This window comes from Aphelocoma coerulescens, chromosome 5 (genome assembly GCF_041296385.1).
Source record: "Aphelocoma coerulescens isolate FSJ_1873_10779 chromosome 5, UR_Acoe_1.0, whole genome shotgun sequence".
Lineage (NCBI taxonomy): Eukaryota > Metazoa > Chordata > Aves > Passeriformes > Corvidae > Aphelocoma > Aphelocoma coerulescens.
This window is the reverse complement of record NC_091019.1, coordinates 24,936,866-24,958,734: the sequence shown is the minus strand read 5'-3', so window position 1 is coordinate 24,958,734 and position 21,869 is coordinate 24,936,866. Positions and strand designations below refer to the sequence as shown.

At 36.7% G+C, this 21,869-nt stretch overlaps 1 protein-coding gene across 16 annotated transcripts in view; it reads left to right on the top strand.

The window, feature by feature from the left end:
- Positions 1-21,869, top strand: part of LRRC4C (leucine rich repeat containing 4C) — a 513,517-nt gene that overhangs the window by 237,213 nt on the left and 254,435 nt on the right. Inside the window, exon 4 of one of the 16 annotated variants that reach the window (XM_069017145.1) lies at positions 21,565-21,720. The exons of the other annotated variants lie outside the window; for them this stretch is intronic. The gene's annotated coding sequence lies outside the window, so the exon portion shown is untranslated. The remainder of the gene's footprint in view (positions 1-21,564; positions 21,721-21,869) is intronic. 16 annotated transcript variants of the gene reach the window in all.

Below are 21,869 nucleotides of genomic sequence, written 5' to 3'. Positions count from 1 at the left end.
CAGCTTCTGATAATTATGACTGTTTGCTTGGCAGCAAGAAGTTGGATACAGTGACCTCTGAATTCTCAGGTGTATTTTTGTTGTCAATTTTTATCCCTTCCTCCAACCCCTGGCATCTCAGTATGCAAAATCTTCTCTTCTGTCTTTGGATATCTATATACTTTTCTGAGAGAAAAGATTTTTTTTCATTTCTTTCAGTCAGTGTGTCTTGCCTAGGAAAACTGCAAAAGATTAAAATCATGAGTAAAACCAGCTGTTCTGCTGAGTGGTCCCATTGAAAATAGCAGAGCAGTTGGGACCAACTTCAAAATGTGTCTCCTGATTCCAGGAGAAGGTCTTGGTAGTCAGGCTGTATGCAAAAGTAAAAGGTCTTTATGTAAAGACCTCTGTGGGTTTGGCCAACAGGGAATGGTTTGAAAAAGGAATATGGTGAAGCTTGTGGAACACTGGATCTCTATTCCATATAGGCACTATCTAGTGAGTATCACATTTTAATAGCTTTCTTTTATTCTTGATGTTCAACTTACGTTAAGTGAAACTATTAAATTGAAGAGAAATGGATGTAACAAGCTGATACCATGTAAAAGTATTGAATTTCAGAAGAGGTCAGTCTTTAAGGGCTTTGCTGATAAGGTAAATCACTGTAAAAAACTATTATGCTACAGCAAATCCATTATCCAAAACTGAGACACAAGCCTTCCTCTGGGATGAAGTATGGCAGCTGTTCAATAACACACAAACACTGGAGAGTGAAAGGAGATTAAAAGGACAGGATTGTAACCATATGGTCACCACTGCAGTAAGTGTATAAAAGGGAAAAACTTTCAGATGATGCAATAATTTTTTTCTTTACTTCTACTGGCAGAGGTTAATAAGAAAAACTGAAGAAATCCTCAGAGAACCCCATTGTTCACAGGGCCAAATTATTTTACAAATGGTGACATTCAAATTCTGCTATAATTCCGTTTAGAATACACTTGAAAAGGCCTGTGATGGGATGAACTTTTACAGCTAATTTTAGTCTTTGTCGATAACTCTTTTGAGAGCTATTGAATTGTTGGAATTTTGAAGAGGAAAAGGACATTTTGAGTGTCAGCGGTGTGTATTATGGCTATCCTTGTTGGTATTTCCCTTGGAATGCTGGAATATTAGAAGTGTAAGAGCAGATTCTATATGGAGAAGATTTCCTCTTCTCCCTTGCTTATGTTTAGCAAAATTCAGCTAATTTGAAATGTGCTAAAAAATTGTTTGAATTCAGCAGTACCCAAAAATGAAAATTTTTACTGTTTTTATCTAATTTGGGAAGGCAGAAAGAAAGATACACCAAACAGATGTCATATATCAAACAAAGGTCTTTCCATAGTAGTTTCTCTGTGATTGCCAAAGAAGAAAATCCTCTGTTTAGGCTCTTGAAATACTGGAGCATGCAGAACGCTGCTTGGTGCAGAGGAAGGAGATGGCCTCTGTTCATGCTCACAACACACATCACAACATGGCCTCTGTTCATGCTTTAGTCACAGCCACAGATGGGTGTTCTTTCCAGTTTTCTCTCTTTTGTTAGGTTCAGTAGTTCTGTAATTGTCCTTCCTTTCTTTTATGATGACTTCTGTGGTGGTGAAGGGTATCAATCGACAGCCCTGAAGATTATGATCTCCTTTACTGGAGATTAGGTATAAAGTATACAAATGCAGTGCAGATTTTGAAACTGTCAGTGCACCTCAAGCCTCACCCATTGAAACCTTGTTTATAAACTGGAGAAGCTCTGCTTCCACAAGCTATTCACTGAAGAGTTTATAGACATTCTTCATCCTTTTGATTCTTCTATTAAAGCAGCACTGCCATCACCATATGGTTGCATTGGCTTGTTCCATATAAATGAGGAAACCAAGAGGTAAACAGTTGATAGACTGCCTAGAGCTCTTCAGTGAATTGATTATATTCTTTTAACACTACTTTACTGTTCTTGACAATTTGCACTGTTCTTTTGAGGGTTGAACTAATTTTAGCTTTTGGCCTTTCAGCAAATCTGATTTTGTTGTGGACTTTGTTGGTTTAAACAACGTACACACATGCACACACATCCTTGACCCTAGTAAATTTGTGCTATATCCAGCTATTCAAAATGCTGGAACTGATTCAAATTAAAAATGCATCTCATGCTGGTATACAACATTTATATATCTATTGTACTGGTTTGCATTGTAGTTGAATTTATATCTTATGTTATCTGAGTTCAAACAGGAAAATTCAGATACCAAAATATCACTGGTAAAGCAGTGTTATAACGTCACTCATAATGGCTGACTGCTGCATTTCAAGTAATGTTTTCATTATTTTGAATGCTCACAAAATTATAAAAGTTAATGATTAAAAAGCCAGTCATGGCCCAGTGCAGAAAGAATTATGCTTAAAGATATTTTAGCCAGCTTTTTTGTTTTAAAGTGAAAAGATCACATTTTTTCATCTAATTCTGAAATGTACTTTAGACCTTGAAAACAGTTTATACACAAAGCAGCACTTTCTTTTCTGCATTAATGCTGTAGCAAGAGGGAAAGGCCTTACAAATTATTACTAATAAAACCACAACATTCAATTCCTTTACGAAAAGAAAAAGCAGCGCAGCATAAATAGTTTGTAGAGCAAATAACCTAATAGTCAATACACTATTTCTGGAGAAGAATAAGTTTCTAAATGGTAAATATTTTTAGTGATTTTATGTTTATCTGAAGACAAGGTGCAACAAGCAATTTAAAAAAGTAACACTAAGTTTTATTTAGAAACTAATTAACCCTTCTAGAACAGGGACAGATTATAGGAAGATTTACTCTGTGTGTCTGTGTGCAGAAGGATAAAATCAGAAACACAGATGCAATTCTTAGTGAACAAGAGGTTTTGTGGCTCCACTAAACAGTGCACACTGCTTTGAGGGGAATCAGTGAATGGATGAATCAACTCTCCTGCTGCTCTACCACAGCAGGTCTTTACTGAAAAATTTGCAGTTTATTGGGAAATTTTTATAGTGCTCCGTATTGTGCACTCTGCTGGTGTCCAGCTCCAGCACTGAGATCTCTCTGAATCTCTCCCAATTAAAAATTTACCCACACCAGAAAATTTTTCTATGATGGTAGGTTGTTGTTTGGGTTTACTTGCTTAGCTGGTGTTTTAGTGTCTGCACCACATTAAATTTAGCCGAAGTTTCTGTGCTCAGTATTAAACAGCATGATACAATATTCATGTCTGAAATGGAAAAAATCTGCTCTGAGTTTTTGAGTTAGTGCTGTGTTGCATCCTAAAAATGCAATGTGTTTGTGATGTGTTGCCTTCTACAAAAGGCAGCCCAGATAACATGGTTGTACATGTTTTCACTAGAAACAAGAATAGGAGATATTGAACAATAAGATAGGAAACATGAATAGTTGCTGCATTACATTTGTGGTCAATTTGAAACATTTTGCACTTAAAATAATATCTAAAGTTGATAAAGTAGTTTAACATCATTGTTCCTTTAATTTTCAAATAGCACAGTTGAGATGCTGTGATGCTGAGGTACTTGATAAGAGTTACATAGAGAATGGATATCATCTTTGGTTGCTAATACCCTGTATAAAATTACCAGATACACTCATGTATATGAATGAAAATATACTTTGGGATTTTTGTTTGTATGTCTGCCTAAGAGTAAGGTAAAAATCAAGCCCAAAATCTCAGGTAACTTTCTCAGGTCAAACTGCCTCAAAGATGGCACATTAAAAAAGTATGAAATTATTTTATACCCCCATTAAAAAAAAGTCACATCTAAAGTCTGACTTACTGAAAGTAGTTTTTATAGATAGAGTTCATGGCAAGAAGTTTTTATTGTGTCATTTGGACTTTCTGTAACAGTATTTTCTTTTACATATTTAAACAGGAGCTGGAGGCAGACCTCTTGACCTTCTTATCAATATGTCAGGGTTCATTAAATACTTGCTGAAATTAGGGAAAATATGGAGAGATAGAAAGGAAGAAATCAGAGAGAAATAGGGCTGAATGACTCAGACAAATTGGCTCTTCTAAGATGATGAAAAGGAAGCAAAAAAAAATCTTTCATAGCAAGCAATATTAAACTTAAACTACTTTTTCTTTCCTTCTTCGCACCATATTTAACCTAAGGACATAGGTATATGGCTGAACAACTGACTGCTAATACTTCTCCAGTACATATTGTCTTCAGATTAGAAACATTTAACTCTTGAACATGTTAAACTGTCCGAAATAAGAGAATATTAATTGTATTTCTTCTATTTGTTAAAATTAATTTTCAGCTATCTTTGCAGAATGAAAAAGTTGAAACATTGAAATATTGGTCCTTATGGCTACAGTCAAACATGTCTTCAGTCTCGTTGCACTCAATTCCAAATAATTCCAAATTCCCAATAGACTGGCCAGATTAGCTAACCAACTAAAGCTTGTAACCTCTGTTACATGAGAAATGTAGGTACAATATTAAACTACTCCTACTAATTATAGAACTCTGTCTTGCTAATAATAATAATGCAACCTCAAATTCTGGCGATTTAATTTGTTAAGGACACACTTTCTAATCAGAACCAGACACACTTTCTTTGCCAGTGAAATCTGTAATTTTTAACTGATACACTTGTAGAATGCCATTACGGTTGCTAAAAACAAAAGAAATTTTCATTCTGGTACTTCCACAGTAATTGCTATCACCAGATAAAATAGGCAGAAACTGTAGAAAGAGTGGTGTATGTAGCACCAGCTTGCTGCTTTTTAAATTTGCAATGGAGTCTTGATTTAGTTGCCTAAATCTAGCCTCCAGCTGCCTTTCCAGATGGGCATGAGTCTCCCATAGATCCTGTTACATCTGCCAGACTCCTGACAATGTCTCACATAATTCTGGAGCATGACAAATAGCATTAGACATTTATATTTAAGCAACAGATTGAGCCCTGTATGTTTAAATATCAAGAGTATATGTCATTAAGCTTTACCGAGGGACTTCAAGGAGCACTGTGGAAAAGTAAAGTATTTCTGAGCTGGGATCAGAACAAATTCAGTGGTTTAGTTCTTTGTGAGTCAGGATTTAACTGCAGGCCATCAAACGAGACATCAGTATGATTTCCATAGATGAAATTATTTTTTTCTAGACTAAGGTCAAATTCAGTGTTCATTTGGAGTAAGGCTTTTTACATATCCCAAATAAGGCTTTCTAATGATTGTACATTAAAAAACAAAACAAACAAACAAAAAAAACCCCATCATAACCCCCCAAAAACCAAAACTACCAAACAAGAAAAACAGAATGGAAATACAAAAAGAAAAAAAAGTAATACACCTCCAAAAAACAGAAGAACAGTGATATTACTTCTCTTTGCTATTTAGAAGTTTGGCTAATTCTACTCTGTCTGTCTCAAAGCACCCTATGGTTTTTAAATGGATAAGATATTTACATCTACCTACTAATCTAAAGGGCTGACAGCGTTCATCTGTGCTGTTAAACCACTGCTGTGTTCTGTCTCATAGTTGGCTGCACTTCAGTAGTAAATGGAATTAGTCTATTATTATAGAGTTGTGAAGTGCTTTGAGGTCTGTCAGGACGTATAATATTTTGTGACTGCTTGCCAAATAGGTAAATATCCCAACCATTTTACACTCTTAAAAAAAGGAAAAATAAAATGAAACTATATGTTGTCATTTCCATTTTCATTATTACCACTTTTTAGCTTTACAGGTAACAGAAATCCTGAGGAGAAAGTGTTACACTGAGAATTATCCAGTCACCTTTTTTTTAGAAATACACAATAGGTATTTCAATAGCAAGGAAATATATTCACTTGAATTTTTTTTTTAGGTTTCAGCTCCTAATTTTGTTACTTTTAATATTTAGGCAAATGAAGAATTAATGCAGCATTGTATGTCTTTGCATAGGAACTTGCAGGAAATTTGGGTGCCTTTTTCACTCTTTTGCAGGAAATAAATTCAACGCTTTTCGCAAAACAAAAAATGAGAAAAAAATAGTCTTTCTATCTGACATGTTTTAGTGACCTCAGTAGTGATATCATCCAAGAATAATTTAGGTTGGAAGGGGCCTCTGGAGGTTGTTTTGTCTGGCTGCACACTTGAAGCAGAACCAGCTCAGCTAGATGAAGCTGTTCTCAAAGCTTGTTCAGTTAAATTCTAAACATCTCTAAGGATGTAAATTCCTCCATTTCTCTGGGCACCTGTTTCAGTATTTTATCACTCTCACTCCAAAAAGGGTTTTTTCCTTATATCTAAGAATTTCCCTTCAAGCATCTTATGTCTGTTGCCTCTCACCCTGGCACTGTGCACCCCCAAGATAATTCCTGATCTGTCTTTACCTAATCACTGAGTAGCTCATTGTGGCAATAAGATCCCACATCAAATTTCTTTATTTGACGGATTAAACAAAACCAGTTATCTCAGCATCTTCTGGCACACTGGGTTCTCCAGTACCCCAGACATTTTGCTGAATTTACAGAGATGGTTGCCCATTCTGGTATGGCCCTATCTTTCTTATACTCGAATCTCAAAATTAAAGCACAGTATTGAAGATGCAGTCCCAAAGATACAGAACAGCAGGCAATAATCCCTTGTGTTAACTTGCTGACCACAAGCTCTATTACTGCATATAGCCCAGTATGGTTTAAGTCATCTTTACCACAAGGATATATTGCTGTTACGCTTCTTTCTTTCAAAAAAAAAAGCCTAGCCTGTCCTGTTGCACAGGTTGTTTTATTGTAAATAAAAAAATGCAAAGAGTTTGCATTTTCATTTATTAAGCTTCATTTATGCTGTGCATGAATGCCTGCAGCACAGGAATCTCAAAGCAGGAATGAGAAGTCAGCGTGCAGTCACAGAGATATGATCTCATTGGAATCACAGAGTGGTAAGGATAGGTTACATAATTAGTAGGCTTCTTTGGATAGGTACATGCTGCTGAAAGGATCAGGACAGTAAAGAAGAGGAGATGTGCTTTGTCCAATGAGCAGCTCCAACTCCTCCTCCAAAGAGGAGGAGTCATTTGGGAACTTAAGAGCAAGGACCAGATCAGCAAGTGTGACATTTTGGTGGGCATTTGCTATAGAAAACCTGGTCAAGAAGAAAAAGTAGATCAAGCCTCTTTCTGGAGAACTAGGGAAAGTGTCAGTATCAGAGGCATTAATCTTTAGTAGGCACTTGAACATCTTCTGCAAAGACACCTTTACAGTCCAGGTCTCTTGTGAGCATCAAGGGCAGCTCTTGATCCAGGCCATAAGGAAGCTGACCAAAGAAGATGATCCAGTAGACCTGCTAGGGCAAATAAGGAAGAAATGGTCAGACTTGTAAAGTCTGATGGGAGAAGTAACCATGGAATTCTGGGTGTTAAATTATGATAACTCACCATGCTTGTATTGTGTGGCAGTCACACACACTGAGAAAACAGATGCTAAAACACTGTAGGTTGGTACTGAGACTTTACATAGGGAGTTTGATGATACTCTAGGTGAGTGCTGGAGATTGGTGTAGTGTGTGTTCTGCTAGAGTCTTGATTGTCACTAACTATTTATTTACTAAACTTTTTTTGGGCTTTTTTGTTGGTTTTACCAAAAGATGTAAAAATATAGGATAAATGAGAACAGAGGTATTTTGGGAAGGCTAGCCCCAAATAACTAACATTGAGATGTTCCCACAAATTGCTTTGGAACCCCATTATTTATATAGAGGGGAGAAAGAAAACCCCCCACCCAAACCATTAATGGAATATGCCAGGCCAAAAATATCCTGTACTTGCTTCAAGGCAGATGATCAAGAAACACCTATTACTTTTTTTTTTTTTTTTAATTCTTCATGAACCAAAAAAAGGACAACATTTTCAGGATTTTAAATTTCTTTTCAAGACAAACCAATAGAGAGGCAGAGAGACAGCATAACAATTAGAAGCAAGTTACAGAGAGATTGATTAAAAAATAGCGTGTAAAAGGTTTATTTTTGGACAGTAGCAGTGAGGGTATTTTTATTCCTTGGCCTCTTATTTTATATAAATATCTGACAGTTTTGCAATAAACTTGCTTCTTTACCCAGTGATCTGAAAAATAAATTGGCTAGGCAAAAGTGGGCTGATAAAATATTGTAGCGTCATCTTTACAAAGCCAGAATATTGGAAAAGAATCACAGATTGTTTTCCATTGTAAAATGAAGGATAAAGATGAAATGGATTAATGTTGCTTTTAATGATTTACATTATAGTTAGCTCTATGAGGTTTGCAATTTTTATGGTATTTGGCTTTCAAAAGATAATTTAATTCATGTGAAGAATCTACTGTGAACTAATTTGAAATATTTCTTTTGATGTTCAGGCCCTAGCAGAGGGAATTTTTATGAACTGCCAAAGTAAGACTTGCATTAAGGTGCACAGGGTTTTGAGTACCTTCTGTCACGTAATTGCAGAAAAAAATCCTTCTTATTTCCGGGCTTGTGGTTTCTTCAGGGAATGCAGTGATGCGGAGTTGTTTGGAGAACAGTGAAGCTAAACAGAAAACAAAGCAATAAATACGCTCAGGGGTAACAAAAGTTTGGCTTCTGATACTGAAAGTGCCTAGTCCTTTTCTCCATTGTTGGCATTTATTAAATGAACATAAAAAATTACAAAGTAAAAACAAACTGGTAGAGAAACTCCAGTAGAATGGCACTGGGAATTCATGAATTTTCAGCCATTTTCCAAAATGTATGTAACTTATTGGGAAAGAAGTAAACAGGCTTCTTTACAGCCCAGAAATTATGATTCATGGTAGCGGCAAGGGTAAGTTGTAATACAGTCTAAAAAGAGAAGACAGCACCAGGTGTGTTTGAATAAATAGATTCCAGGTGGTATAATCTCCAAATATTGGATGCCACATGGAAGATAAATTTTTCATGAACTGCATCCCAGTATACAAGATAAGAGATGAAACATTTGCACCAAGGTTAAAAATACTCAAAAATAAGTGAAATGTCAAGTATATTTCTAGCTGTTCTTTCAGTTAGAAAAAGCCATTTCAAAATCTCTTGACAAACATAAAGGAAAACATGTGTGTGTGAATTTTGAATAGGTCCCCTCTTCCCTGATTCCAAGTTAAAATCCTGAGAACTGCTGGTTATGAAAAGATTTTAATAGCATGTATAGTATGGGTCACAGTTTAGCTGGAATCCTGAGATTAATGAAAAAAAACCCTAAAGGCACCACTAGCTACAAAGCCCACAAGTGTCATCACTGGTTTGTCATAACTATGCACATTTTTGATTACAAAATGCACCTACAGCATTCAATAGGCGTTTTTATTGATTTTGTTCCCCCCAGTCTGGAAATGACTAGGTACACAGTGTCTTTTTAGACTGACAATTTGCACCAAATGAATAGTTTTGAATGTCTGAAAGTTATTTTTTTTCCTGTAAATTTGGACTTAAATTCTGCTTGAAGTTGGCAATAACCCTACTGAGTGAAAACTAGAGTGGGATCATATTCCATTCTCTCAATCTTCTTGCTAAGCCATATGGACTTTAGGTTCCCTATAGCTCTGAAAAGTGTCTTTCTGTCACCACTCTGGCTTTACTTGTAGAAATCTATTTTGCACTTATTTCAGTAAATCCCACAACAATATGTTGAGATCCCTTTTCTTGCGGTTCTTCTGTGCAAAGCATCACAAGAAATGTGGACTGGTCATTCCAGCAGTCTCTCATCATTCCTAGTGGTAGCAACAGTTGCAATGCACCAGAGAGAAAACAGAATACATGATTTCTCCTGCTCCTTTAAGTAAATAACAACATATAAATGTTGCTTTGGTGACACAAAAGTGACCACAGTGTTATCTGTTGTGCTGGCATCATGCAGAAAAATGTTTAAGAAAGAAAGAGGCAGCTGAGGGTGTGGGAGCATCTGACTGGAAACATGATCTTGGAAGGAGGCAGCACATTGAGCAGGAACAGCCTTGAAGGGCTGTGGCTGCAGCAAGGATGCTGAGAAAGAGAGCTGCAGGAAAACCTTAAGGAGCAAAGGACATCTGAGAAAAGGGGCAAGAAGCAAAGTGTGGGAGAGTAAAGCAGGAAGAAGCAAAAAGCATTTGAGAGAAAATGTTGTGCACATGACCCTGACGTCCAAGTGTTTGCTTGATTGCATTCTTTTTCTGCCCCATGCCTCACTTGGTGATCAATAGTAAGCATTAATTAGCAGTAAATTAAATCAAGTAGAAATTTCCCAATTTGAGACTGTTGTTTGTTGCATATACACATAAGGCTGAAAAAGGAGATTGTATACCTAGCACTAAAATAAACCAACAGTGACTGAAAATCTGAACAGCTTAATTTCTAAAACTAAGCCTGATGTTAGGCACCAACTGTTTTCTTAGAACATCTGTATTTTAGCTTTTCAGCCTGGGAAAGCAAATATTTGCAAGCAACACATTTCTGGTAAAGTGTTAGATTGTTTCTACTACCTGCCTCATGCAGGGATAAATACTCTCTCACATAATTGGCTTTTCATGTGAGGGATAACCAGGAGGTAATGCTTACATTACTCCCTTGGGATTTAATATGGTCCTATGCATTTGCTTTCTTTGAAAATAATTAGAAATTATAAAATGTTTCCAAAAGCACATGTAAATGTTTTTGCTACATTTTCACTGTCAGTATGCATTTAAATAAAACACACTTCCCCCATATACACCCACATACAGAAAGTATAGGAACACCCTTATGAATTCTCACTCTGTGCACTGCAAATGTCCCCTCATCCTTCACTTTTATACTTAGTTCTAGGACTGCTGGTTTTAATAGTGCCACTCAAATGTATAGTTATGTTCACATGTACTTGGAAGCTTGTTGCCCTTGGGTTTTCTTTCTTTGTGGAGTTTGGTGGTCATAAATTGCTTAAGTAAATCAATTTTTATAGGGTTTTGAGGAGAGTAATCTGTTGCTATGTCTTAAAATGTCAAAGGAAAGACATGCCCTACTCCACCACACCCTGAGCTTCTGGAAAGAAGTTTGAAGATTCACAGTCTTCCTTCAATGCGATTTAAGATCTGTGAGATCAGCCATCAGGAATGATAAAACTTGGTGATGACATTTTCTTTATCCTGGTGAGCATATTCTCTAGAAGTGCTCTGTGAATTGAATTATGGAATCTAAATATCATTGTATCCATCTCAAAAAAACCCAAAAAAACCACCAAAAAACCCTCATGAACATCATGGAATGGTTTGGGTTGGAAGGGACCTTAAAGGTCATTTAGGAAGGACGATCTTTAGAAGGTGAAGAGGAGCACATGGGTAGACTTGGGCAGTTTAGTCACCAAGATAAAATACTATTATGCCTTCCCTGTGTGTAATCTAGGGTAGTGTTAATCTTCCAAACAGGTAGTTTGACAGATTAAAAATACTAAGAAATGCAAGAATTTCCTCTCCCTTAATCTATTTTCTATGGCTTTTAAACAAAAATTATAAGAAATAGCCTTTATTTCAAACCCTGTGCTTTCTATGAAAAATGCATACCTATTGCCTCTAAATTTCATTTCCTCTATTTAATTGCACACAAACTATCCCTTTGCCTCAGGTTTTCTTCATGATTTTACTATAGGACATAGAATATGAGTTTGAAGCAGTGAAAATCTTACTGCCTCCTATGCTGTCACTACTGTTTTTACTACCAGCTTCTCTGACATTTCAGTAACAATCTTCTGTGTGATGCTAGGAGTGACAGAAACTGTAGTGAGCAAAGCTCAGCGGAAATCCTTGGGTTGTGTGGAGGGAGTGGAAAGTTAAAAGGTTTCAGCAGTAAAAAACCTGTGACTCTGGTATTTCTTTCACTGAACATCATCTCCACTGATTTTTGCAGTCTCCTCTAATAAGTACTGTTCTTCTATCATTCAGCCTGGAAATCTAAGACACCAGGGAAGATGGTACATTGTGTATAAACTCAAAGCATGCAGTGTGTACTGGAATTGTGTAAAATATAGGTCATGAGATTTCAAGCTGAAGTATAGGAAGTGCTGTACAAGGAGAAGTCTGGCCAGCCTGCCAAGAGGCATGCTAAATGTGAATGCATCATAGAATATGACTTAGAGATGCAAACTCCATTTTAAACTTAGCAGATAGTGCAAAGAATATCTAGAAATAGACTATCTGTTGTTGAAAAAGATCTTTCTATCTTATGTGTTTGATATAATCGTTTTTTTTAAAAAAAATTCAATTATAGAACCTGAAATACATGTAAAAGAACTTTGTAAAAATCATATCTATTTTTTTCACCAGTAGATATGCAGGTGTATCATAACTTGGTGATTGGTTTGCCTTCTTTATACTCAAGTACTATCATTTCCAATGGAGCTCTTCTAGCTTATTATCTGAAAGTTATTTTTCTAATAAACTTATAAATAAAGCTTTACAGAGAGTTAAATTCTTGTTTTAGCCACAAGTTAACCACTGTGGAAAAAACAACAATAATATGAGTGTTTTCTTTCTGCTTCCTTTTGAGTTAAATGGTATATATATATCATAAATTTATCAAGCTAAATTGACACTGCTTGGCGGCACCTTATAGGCCTTGTACTGCTAGAATTAGGGAGGACTTTCCTTAGAGATAATTTTGTAGAGAAAAGGGATCTGAGATCTGTTTGCACATTGGCCCTAAAATTCCTGCATGAGTGTGTATCTGATTCTTTATTTTGCTAAAGATTTAGTTTTTCCTTTAGGGAAAAAAGCCCCAAACTCATAGTAGCATATCAGGTAAAACAGAAATTTTAACCAGGGATTCTTTGGACATTGCACATATTGCAGATGTGATCCTGGAGGGGTTCAGCAATCCAGCTGAAATGGGCAGCAGGTGTTTGGAATTTGGCTGCTGTGTCATTTCCTGCTGTTTAATCGGTTCGTTTTAGTGTCGAAAGGAATTAAAAGATAGACCAATCACTTGAGTGACATTAAGAAAATCTGTTCTTTTCATTACTTTGCCTGATGATTTAGCAGGTGAATTGTTGCAAATACTATTGCACTGACTAGAGTAAGTATTAGGGTCATTGCAGGGTCAAGTTTTCTTTCTTTAACTGAATGTGTTATACTGCTTTCAGAACCCTCCAAATGTCCTAACAGCTCCCCTCACTTATCTCTTGCAATAAAGTGTATTTGACAGAAAATGCAATCTCTTCTTCTTTCTCAAAGGACACACTAGAGGTGCAATGGAATACAGGCCTATCCCCCTGTTGAATTGCCCTGTTTGGGATGAAGGTGATAATGTCTCTAAGTGGCTTCAATAATCTACTTCTCCTCACTTACCCTGGGTAAACCATTTGAGATTATTCTGCTCTGGAAAAGAGCAGAAAGAGCTTGAAACAGCTCTAAAGGGTTGGAGTTTAGTTACATAAATCCTACGGAGACAGAATACCTGCTGATCTCTTTAGCTTTACTGAATCTGCAAAACGAGACAGCAACTCAAGTACATCTTGACTTTAGGACTTTGTTTACATTTGAAACAATTGTTGAAGATGGGACTGTGAGAGAAAGATGGTGATGAGAAAATTTAAGGCAAGGGTTTTACTTGGTCTAATTGCTTATTTTGAGATGATTTTTGGTAGTATAATAGCATGTGGCATATAGTAATAGAGTAATTTGTAAAAAAAATCTTATCTCCAGTTTACCCAATCAATGAAAGATGAGTAAAAAGATAAAGGTATTGAACATCCAGCTTAAATACATGACAAAGCTTTTTTTGACGGCTATAAATCAAACTCACTTTACTGCTGCATCATATCTGGCCTTGGCCAAATCACTGAGCTTTCTACTTCCTCTATTTTTCCATGTATCTTACTGCTTAAGGATGTCAATTTTCATACGTTTCATATCACTGCCAGTGATAATTTCTGAGGCTGCCTGTTGTTTCACTTACACAAGCACGTGAGAAATGATGTATTTACAGTTTGTGTAGAGTCACACACAGTTCAACAGAAAGTTAAAAGCTGGCTAGTCAGCACAGACTAAATGTATTTATGAAGATAATAACTTTGTATACTTGATATTCTCAATTGCCAAACTATGTTCAGAAGCCCAGATAGGACATATCCTGCCTCAGAATTTAGATGTGGGAGAGATTTGTGGAGAAATTGATGTGGTTCCACTTGGAGAAAGAAGAGATTTTAGAGACAGGTTTTAAGCCATTTCAAGCAAAAATACAGAAATTTTTATGAGTACATCACCAGAAAATCTTTATTTTTTGTCTCCTTGAGTATTTGAAAAAGATAATTTGCACTAAAAAGTCCCTTCTGTCTGAGATATATAAAACATTACAGCATAGATGCCATTGATCTGTTTTTAAACTGTTGAGAATCCTCTAGTTATGAGCTGTTATCTTCAACCCCTTTATGTTTACTAAATGATATATTAAAAATAAAATATAGATTGCTATATTTCCTAATTGTCACTTTCCTTTGAAAAAATCCTTCAATAAATATTCAATCCCCATATATATTTTTTTAATAGTGCTGAAATTGCTATTTTTAGTTGCATTACAGGTCTTTGTGCTATAATAAAATCTAATCTAATAAACTTTTCTAATGTTTTTGGTAATACCTTTTTAGATATTGCTTATTTTTTCATGTCTTTTGTAATAATTTCTGCTCTCCCATTCATCACAGTGTGTGTCATCCTTAGCAGTAGAATTTCTACTCCTCTGTCCACTGCAGTATCTTGTCTTTCTTGTGTTTACCAAAAATTGTCAAGAAATGCTGGTAGTTTTCACTGTGTCTTTTAAAGGGATGTTATGTGCTCTGTGGAGTCTAGCTCAGACACGGAAATCTTCAGTTTTGCTGCTATTCTTATAAAGTTTTCTTCTTTAGAAGTATGACAGCAGGAAGTTTTGCAATGTTTCGAAATGTATTAAGATGTTATCAGTAATGATGCCATGATATATATATGCTATTCACCAAAAATTAGTAAATAATACTATTCAGAGTTAAAAACGAAAGACCTGGGTAAAATATGCACGGTTAAAAAAAACAATGCATGGGAATGTAGTACAATGTGCTCAACTTGTTCTATGAAACTTGTCTATTTTCAAGTGTATTTAGTTTCAAAGACAAAACCATGGATAATAGTAGTGGATAAAAGTTGCTGCTTCTTGCTGTATGCTAAAAATAAGTGTTATTGTATCTTCATTCAAATACAGTGAAAGAAAAGCAAGTTTTACTCTCCTGAGAATACCTGGATAGGACAACCCATCAGCAAGAACCTGACTGTATATTATAAAGACACAACACATTTTCATGGTGGCTAAGGAAGCCCTCTTTTCCATAGCTGGCTTTCAGTTAGGAGTGACAGTGGTTTTGGTGTGGTGCTGAAAAATATGCCCTGACACATCACTGTTGTTCTAATGTTTCTCTATGGCAATATGAGTGTTAAGGAAGGAGGGTTTTCTAAGTATAATGAAAATACTCTATGGTTAGACATTTTCATGGATAGAAGATATCATTTTCTGTGATAGAAGCTGATACTTTCCTATTGAATGTGTCCCATAAATGAAAGCAACCCATTACTTTAAATAGCAAATGAATCTGCTTAGAAAATACAAAATCATAAGAGAATGATACCAACAGAGTACCTTTTGTGCCCTCTAGATGAAACTGTTTGCTTTGTAGTAATGTTTAAAGGTTGCTCAACACTATTAACAATGATACAGTACCAGGCCTATGGCCTGTTATCAGAACTAATCATGGTACAAAGAGAGCTCGTGCTTTGCCTGAAGGTCTCGCAAGTTGAACTATTTGCTGTTCTTGTGTCTTTCAGTGAATGTGCTAAACAATAGTGTACACTAGGGAAAATAAATGCTACCTCCTTCATGGTCTCAATGGATAATCTGATAGAAATTAATGATGAGAATCATTGTATTGGGTTACAGTGGCAAGGTTTTTGAGATTACCCCGGGAGAGTACAGGGGTAGCTTCTGTAAGAAGCTGCTGGAGCCTTCCCATATGTCCTTTAGAGACACTGACCAAAGCTGAGCCCACCAGCAATAGTGGTAGTACCCCTGTAATATCTTATTAAAAAATAAGGGGAGAAATCCTTGTTGCAGAAGAGGAGCTAGAGTGAGAATATGTGAGAGGAGCAGGCACCAGTCAGTGCAGAAGGAGAGGGAGGAGGTGCTCCAGGTGCCAGAGCGGAGATTCCCCGGCAGCCCGTGATGCTGCCCATGGTGAGGCAGCTGTGCCCCTGCGGCCCGTGGAGGTCCATGGTGGGGGAAATATCTACTTTCAGCCCATGGATGTCCAAAGGAGGCCGGGACCCTGTGGGAAGCCCACACTTGTGCAGTCTCCTGGCAGGACCTGGGGACCTGTGGGAGACCTACATTGGAGCAGGCTCCTGCAGGACTTGACTCCACAGGAGCACCTCCTGTGGGAGGTACCCCATGCTGAAGCAAGGGAAGAGTGTAAGGAGTCCTCCCTGTGAGGAGGAAGGATCAGGGGAGATGTGTGCTGAACCTTTATAATCCCCATTCTCTGTCCCTCTGTGGCATCATGGGAGAAGGTAGAGAAAATTGTGGGAGTGAGACTGAGCCCATGAACAAGGAGGGAGCGAGAGGAAGATGCTTGAAGGTTTAGTTTTTATTTCTCATTATCCTGCATTGATTTCATTGGGAATAAATTGAATTACTTCTCAGAGTTGAGTCTGCCTTGCCTGTGATGGTAACCATGAGTGATCTCCCCCTGTCCTTAGCTTGAATCATGAGTCCTTTGTTACATTTACTGTCTCCTGTCCATGAGGAGGGGGGAGTGATAGAACCGCCTGCTGGGCACCTGTCATGCAGTCAGGGTCACCCCACCACTGTCATTTAGAGTTTACAAATAGTAAAGAAGATGAGACCACCTTGATGCCAATGTCTTCCTATTACGGTACTTAGGTGTGAATTCTCAAGGTTGCTTTAAAGACTTACTGGTTTGTAGTTATTTCACTCATACATCCTAACTCATGACACGAAACTAAACCTTGGTGATGAAGGATGGCCCCTCACAACAAATCATAGCTAGGAGGCTAGACTAAACACCAAAATGTGAGTTTCCACAAGTTGCTACTCAAACAGCAATTGAAATATTTCAGGGACCTGTAGCTGACAACCTAATGTTCAAGAAAGACGTTGAGTGAAAAAGTGGATAATTGCAAGGAAAAAATTTGACATTTTCATTTGGCGAGAATTCTAACTGCAGTTATTTGGGAAGATTGCTGTTTTTTGCTTTGCAAGGGACCAGCTGTAGCAGGAAGCACAGGAGGCAGCTCAGTAAAAGAATGCCTATTTTGACCTGTGATACTGACAACACCAAACATTTTATCAAGACAAATGACTATACTAGCTGTGTAACACAGCAATTACTAGCTTTGCTGAAGGTTGATATTGGATTTGGATTTGATTTCGATTTTTACAGCCAATATGATTATTGTCTTCTGGATATGTCTGGAGGTCTAAAATAATCCAATATATAAATATGAATTCACATAACTTTTTACCTCCCTGTTCTAAAACTGATTCACTCATTCAGAGTCTGAACTAGTATCTCTGTTTAACATAGTAAATTGTGCTACCCCTTGAGGGATTGACTGTGACCTTTCCTATTGTGCGTTTCGCTGTAGAGAGGCCAGTGTTATGTTGCTCTTGGAATGGGAGAACCCTTTGAAATGGTGCTGGTTTTGCTCTGTCTTATATTTTTTCCATTGTAAAGCATTATTCTGAGATAGAGGCATATGAGTATCCAGCTGTTTCATGGGACAAAATCGTTTGCAGGGATAGTTCATTGCTTTGGATAGGCTTCCCCTGGCTACTTTTGAAAGGTAGTGTTACTTCTCTTCATTACTAGGGATGTATCACTGTTTTCATTACTTGTAAGAGAAGCTGTGCTTCTTTCCTCTTGTAATGCTGTCAAATACTTAGAAGGGATATTACTGAATATAAATCAATAGCAATAGTGCACTAATGCAAGTGCTTCTCTTTCCTGAGAAATGGAGAACAGCAAGGTTAGAAGGGAAGGATAAAGGCAGCTACACCTTGTACAGATCTCATATACAAGCTCTGCACTTAATGCTTCTGCCCATTTGTTGTTATAGTTGGACTAAATAAATCTAAAGATGAAATAAAGCTTTAATGCAGTAAGAAAGCCTGAATTTCTTACACATTTTTCAGAGATTGAAGAAGTGAAAACATTACTTAAAAGCCCTAATTTTTTTTTTCAAGGGACAAGTTTATTAAAAGAAATGTATACTTTTCAGAATTAATAGTATAATTTCATCAAAAGAGGGGCCTTTTATAAGATAGTAGAGTAACAAAGGAGACAGAGGAAAAAATTGCACTGATGATTGTTTCAAATTTTGCTTTCTGTCTGAGACTGCTGAAAGTGATATATAGTCCAAAAAAATTACCATTTAAATAAGATTTTAACCATCAGAAAGTTCTCTCTGTTGTACAAAAAAAGTTCAGAAGAATACCAGAAGGTTCTCCAGCCCATCTTTGGGCATCTCTCTATCGTCCTCCTCTAGAAGACAACACCTGCACTTCCTGAAGCATAATCTAGCTGAATTTTAAAACACTAGTGATCCAGAGTGTGGTATGTGTTCTAGCACTTGCTTGTAGAAATTACCCTAAAATGCGTTGTCTTTGTGGTAATTACATAATATTTCTTGTTGAGCTACCCAGAATGCTTAATGGAGAGTAGTTTAATCTCTTTGCTATGGTCTTTTACATCCCTCAGTCATGTCTTCTCTAAACTGGATAACAGCTATTTGTTTCATTTGCTTTCACAGAGTACAGATTCTAGACCAATGTTTGCTGTCTAGAAGTGTGACTTCCCATTACGGAGATAATTTTGATTTGAAACCTTTTCCAGGGCAGAGTAGACTAAAAATACAATTTCCTTTGTCTCACAGACAATTTCTGGTCTATGCTTTAAGGTTTCATAATTACTTTTTTCATTAAGCCTGCTTATTCTGAGTTGAGGTCACTTTCTGACCTGCAATATTCCATTTTCCAGTGATCTTTACAGGTCAGTAAGTTCAGTTGCAATTATTTAACTATAGGAAATACTTTTTAAAATCTGTTGGTACATCTGGATAAGGTTAGGTTTTAGACTTAGAAGTGTGATGAAAGTCTCAACAGTTCTTCTGCATGTGAGATTTTAAGCTTACTATCCATCAAGTATTTCAGTTACCAGGAACTGTTTGACTTAGTGGCACATTGGCTGCTGCTATGAATGCTGGCTTTGTGCTGAGCCTTTTGAGGCAGTCTGCTAAGACACACTGTCTTACAGCACTTCATTTGAAACACCTTCACTCACTGACTTACGGATGTTTTTCCATGAACGTGCTGAGAGTATCAACCTGCCCGTGGCTTTTCATAACATGTCTTTTTTGGTTGTCTTGATCTCATCATTGTCTTTCATGTAGTGTGTCAGTAAATGGATATGAAGTTCAAACTCATTCTTTGAAACCCATTGACTTTTAGTCTTCTCAAATAACACGAAGACTAAAACTAAAGCCTGTCTGGAATTAAACTTATCAGCCTCCTAGAGACATTAGTTTTTGTTTTACTCTGTCAGCAAGCCTGTGGAAAAGGAAACATGAAATGTAATCCCTGTATATATACTCATTTGGATTTCACTAACTTATGCTTGTGAACTCTCATATACATAATTCATGTCCCTTTCATGTCAACTATAAACAACAGCAGAGATTCTCAGTTTTAGAATAAGGTTGCTCATTCATTTTGTTTTGTCTGTGTTTGTGAATGGATTATTCTCCCAACATCGTTTTTTAAGGATTTATCAAGCTGTGTGGAATTTGGTAAACAAAATCAATTTTGAGAATTTATTTCTTCTATCACTTCCAAAGTTGTAATATGAGTTTTGTAGCATTTTAAATTTTCTAAATGTTATTCATTGGTAGTTATTTCCCGGAATAGAAACACTACAAAATGTGGTAGTTGGGTTTGCCTCCATTTAAATAAAATTCACATTCATTTAGAGGTTTGGGGATTTTTCATGTTAGTTGTTTTGTCAGTTCAAACAGATCCATACACACAAATTAATACCTAAAACCATCACTGAATCATGTGTATGATTATTTTTTTTTACACATGCATTGACATAAATAAGAGGCATTGGGTGTTTACACCTTGCAAAAGTCCAGATGGTTTTGATGCTAAGGACCTTGAGTACCCGTATGTAGTAAATAAACAAATGTGTGTTGATTTTCAGTGCTTCTACACAATAAATGTTCCTACTAACTAGAGGAAATGGCCAAGGTGCCAACCAGAATTTCTAGAATACCTGCTACCTTTGTTTGTTTACTGTTTTAAGTATTTAACAGTGCATCCACAAAAAAAATAGAGATTTATCATAGTACTAGGATTGACATATTTTCATTTTTCACTCCTCACGTTCCTGCAGAATTGTACTGAATTTTTAAAAATGGCAAGAGAACAAAAATAGCTTGCCATTCTGTTAGAGAAACTTTAATTGTAATGCTTGCAGGTGGGAAGAGACGCAGTAGGTCATGTCTTTATTAAAACATATCTAATTAAGTGTGGATAAAGCTTTCCCTTTTTACAACGTGTTTCATTTTTGATAAAATTCTGACAGCTGATTGGGCTGGAGTTAAAGAGTAAGTTTCAGGTCAACCAGTGTACTCAGATGTTGCTTCCCCATTGAAGCCACAATCAGCCAAGGCAACAGGAGTCAGTTTTAATGAGGCTGGAGCTGCCTCTGAAGGAGATAGATCATGAATTAGTCATACAAGAAAAAGGAGACCTAAAGGGACATACAGAGGGTATAAAGCAGTTTTGGCAAAGAAAGAAAGGTGATTTCCTGCTGATGGCACTCACAAGTCCTTCAAAATGAAAGTAGCAGATGGCGGGGCATTGTCACTAAGTTTGGATGACATTTCTTTAGAACCTAATTATTGTCAAGGATACTCCTCCGATGAAGAATCAGAGATGGGCTTTTCTGAATTTTGGTTGACATCCTATTTATCCTCATGCAAGGCAGACCACTTTGAACGCATTCAGGGTTTGTCTCATCCCATAACTGTGATATCCATTTTGTGTTTACAACTACATGAGCAAATGATGATGTCAAAGTAGTGAATTTTGATGGAAAATCTGAAGCTTGGTTTAATGGTAATTAAAATTAAACCTTGAAAGAAAATCTATTCAGAGAAGCTGTCTTATCAGTGAAAGGGCTGACATTTCTGTGATTTCTTTCCTACTTCGTACTGGAGTCTGTCACTCAAAGTTAGTAAATTTATCCTCAAAATGAAGTTAGGATTTAATAAAATACTGTTACATCTGTTTACTCAGAAATAATTGAGATGAAACTTGAGTAGACAGGCCTTAATGGCTGTATATTTCTTTTATTTTATTATTTATGATAATTTATTATATTTCAACTACTAGTTTCACAGACCTTTTGAAAACCCAACTGTGTATTTAGCCTACATATATTGAGCAGCTGTGCCGTATTGATGTTGCTCTATAATGTTCAACCACACAAACCCAGTGAAATTCTTGCAGAGGCAAGTTCCCGTTTTCACATGGAGAGGATTTGAGGAAACTGAGGCCTCATATAATGAAGACACTTGCCTAAGTTTGCATGAGTAGTCTGAAATACAGATGTGGAAGAGTTTTATGACTGGACCACAAGCACAAGACCATCCCTCTTCCTTGCAGGTAATGGTCCTGGGTAGAAACATACCTGTTTTGTTGCTGGTTTTAGATAAGAAAATGGAATTGTCACAAATACACTTACTGCTTTTTTTTGTTGCGGTGCAAGTGGCTCCAGCCACTCTGTCTCCTGAGGAGAACTCAGACAACCAGCT